Here is a 3,617-nt window from a genome sequence, read left to right as displayed (position 1 = left end):
CGTCTGGCCAGTGTGACTGTAACAGTGACCTCCAGTTTTTAGGTCTCCTAATGTTTTCCAGAAATGAATGAACTGCTTATCTCCAAGGTGCTCATAGAAGACAATGGTCCAATGTTGTATTTCTTCTAGAGGCTTCTGAATTTTTGTACACTACTCCTAGGATATAATATTTTATTTCTAAGGAGTAAATCTCAAATGATGGGGATTCTAGGGAGCACTGCTGTCTGTACCAGTGTTTCATTTTGTTTCCTGCCTGCGTACAGTGAGGCTACGCAGCCGGCACCGATGTTAACAAAGCTGAATTTGATTGAGTTGGAGGGTTTGATGGCATGAGTTTCCACAAGCAGCTCCAAACTTCAAGGTTGTACAAATTATGTATGATTTTATGACTAGTTGTATTTCCAACCCGGGCCAGTGCTATTTTTCTGAGTCAATTTCTTTATCTGGAAAGTAAGTAAAAGAAGTATTTTTCACTCCCAAAGATGTAATTTTAAATTCAGATGTTTAGGAAAATGTCACAAGAAACAACTACAAAATGGAAAAGAAAGAAGCAGTTCAGGGGAAAGCTACTTTTTTTCCAACGAAGGATAAAGAGTTCTTTTACTTGCAAATGAAGAAAGTTGACTACATACTGGCATTGTTCTTTACCGTAATTAGAATTATATATACAAAAAGTGATTAGCTCTCCACACATCAGACAAAGAATACCTAAAGCAATTGTCTTTCCTTGTGTACAAGAAAGGATGCCTCCAAGAAAGGTATTACAGATATGCAATCGCCATGATTCCAAATTAGCAAAAGTTACCCAAGAGTCTTCACCACTAAAAAGATGAGCGCTCATAATGTCCACAATAGCTAAATCGTGGAAGGAGCCGAGATGCCCTTCAACAGATGACTGGATTAAGAAGTTGTGGTCCATATATACAATGGAATATTACTCAGCTATCAGAAAGAACGAATTCTCAACATTTGCTGCAACATGGACGGCACTGGAGGAGATAATGCTAAGTGAAATAAGTCAAGCAGAGAAAGACAACTATCATATGATTTCTCTCATCTATGGAACATAAGAACTAGGATGATCGGTAGGGGAAGAAAGGGATAAAGAAAGGGGGGGTAATCAGAAGGGGGAATGAAACATGAGAGACTATGGACTATGAGAAACAAACTGAGGGCCTCAGAGGGGAGGGGGGTGGGGGAATGGGATAGACTGGTGATGGGTAGTAAGGAGGGCACGTATTGCATGGTGCACTGGGTGTTATACGCAACTAATGAATCATCGAGCTTTATATCGGAAACCGGGGATGTACTGTATGGTGACTAACATAATATAATAAAAAATCATAAAAAGAAAAAAAAAAGTGAAAAAAAAAAAAAGATGAGCACTCAGGTCCTCTCCAGCTGACAGGGAGTTCTTCCTCCCTCCATGGAAAAAGAGTTAGTCAAATTAGTTAATTGCAAAGAATCAGTAGCAATATGACTTTTACCTTGGGCCATTCTTCCATGTCTTCCCACATTAATAAAGTCCCTGGACTTAACTGAAAACACACATGGTTTAATTTGTAACTTAAGAAATCGGAACAGGATACTTTCCTTATAATAAGCCATTTGTCTCAGAAGTGGAATAGCTAAGAAATTTCCAGTTCTCTTTATATTCTTTTTATGGTTTCCATTGTGTTGAAATATGTTGACTAATAATTCAAATAGAGCACCGTCATAGGGTAGATTCCCTAGTAGTTCCCCTGGGCTTAAGGAGCATAGAACAACATGTTTGGTGAGAATACTGCCCTTCTAAAACAGTGTGTGAATTCCCTTCCCATGAAAAAACAGATTCATTAATTCAGATGGTTATATTCTTCTGAATATTTTCCTCTTTTTCTTTCTATCACACTTGACTTTCAAATTAGGATTTACATAGGGCAATTAAATCGATTCCAGTAAACATTTTAGTGCCCAATACACATAAAAACGATTTGATTTTTACAAATAACCTTTTCTTGAAATAAACATTGAACAGTTTTTGTTTATTTAATGTACCTCCCACCCAATTATATACATATCCTAATTGGAGGGAAATGTACCCCTCCCCTCAACAAAGTTTGGATTGCAAATATAATTATAATGGTAATTTGGGGGGAGAACAGAAACTCAATAGTGCCCTATAGCTAAAAAGTTAAATTTGAGGGGCACCTGGATGGTTCAGTCAGTTAAGCCTCCAACTCTTGGTTTCAGTTCCAGTCGTAATCATATGGATCATGGGATGGAACACGTCAAGCTCCACACTCAGCAAGGAGTCTGCTTGAGATTCTCTACCTCTCCCCTACCCCACCCCTCTCAAATAAATAAATAAATCTTTTTTAAAAAAAGTTAAATTTGAAAAATGTAAAATTGTTTTGCTATTTGAATTTGGATCAACATTATTGTTTTCTGCCTAAGAAGGAGCAATGTCTAAAAAAATGAAAAATAAAATCGAACATCTAACTATAATGCTTCAAGTACCTATTAATGCTGTTACCATGGTTGTCTTCCATAATTTTCTTCTTCAATAAGTTATCCCTTCTGAAAAAATAAATTATATTTTTATGGTCTTTTGCAAATAACTTCCATATATATTATCTGATTTAACCATAACTACAGCCCCATCTTAAATAGGCAATTATCATCCCTGTTTTACAGATGAGAGAACTAAACCCAAGAAGGTAAAGACAACTTAAAGCAGAACTTCGAATCTAAGTTGACTACACCAACTGCTTGGAAATTGTTAGAAATACCAAATTTTGCATGAGGTCAGTCAGTGGTAAAACGTATTTAACATCAGTTATCACTAAGGGGATTAGTGAGTATGAGTTCCAGAGAACATGACTATGCTCATATCTGTTTGTGAGTTCCTCAAATGTTAATCACCATAGTGTCTCTAGTATACAACATCATGCCTGACATTGCAGGCTCTCTATAAATCTTGATTGGATGAATAAGAAATAATTAAATGAATACATGATTTATAATTAAATAGTGCCCTTTTGGACCTCTAAAACAGTGTCTTCCAAGTTGTGCTACTCAAAAGTCCCAAAAGATGTTAAGAAGTATACCGTAAAAGTGGGCTCTACCAGAAAGTTCTACAGACCCTTTTAGAGAATTTTCTATGCATATTAGCTTACTAAGGGTTCTGAGAGGTCCTGTGGTAAAGAATCAATTTTATTTATCCATGTACTTCCCAAACATTTGCCCACAGAAATCACTCTTCTTTCTTTTTATGGAATTACTTTAACTTCCCTTCACACACCAGTGTTCTATGGAATATGGCTTCAAAAAGAAACACTTAAAATAAAATCCCAAAAGCTAATGGTGTATCACAAAAGAAGAAAAAAGTATTCTAGAAATAGGAGCAATATTTTCAAAAAGTTCAGAGACAGGAGTAGAACAACATAACTGAAGGTCAGTTGGTGTGAGATGGACCAGATCAAAAAGTGCCAGAGAATCTAGGATGCAATGTCCCATCAGACATGCAGGCCAGGAGCTCTGGGACTGTTCTAGGTTAGGCATTGGACAGAAGTCTGGATAAGGAATAGATTAATGTCAGGAAGATTCCATGTAGGTACAGGTGAGGGTCAAAAAAT

At 36.6% G+C, this 3,617-nt stretch overlaps 1 long non-coding RNA gene across 1 annotated transcript in view; it reads left to right on the top strand.

Annotated features, from left to right (window-relative positions):
* Positions 1–2,466, top strand: part of LOC123000635 (uncharacterized) — a 49,171-nt gene extending 46,705 nt beyond the window's left edge. The window contains exon 4 of the long non-coding RNA XR_006408732.2: positions 2,233–2,466. This is a non-coding gene — a long non-coding RNA (uncharacterized LOC123000635). The remainder of the gene's footprint in view (positions 1–2,232) is intronic.
* Positions 2,467–3,617: the final 1,151 nt, after the last annotated feature.

Source organism: Ursus arctos, unplaced genomic scaffold (genome assembly GCF_023065955.2).
Source record: "Ursus arctos isolate Adak ecotype North America unplaced genomic scaffold, UrsArc2.0 scaffold_1, whole genome shotgun sequence".
In the NCBI taxonomy this organism is placed as follows: Eukaryota; Metazoa; Chordata; class Mammalia; order Carnivora; family Ursidae; genus Ursus; species Ursus arctos.
This window is presented reverse-complemented; position numbering and strand designations above follow the sequence as displayed.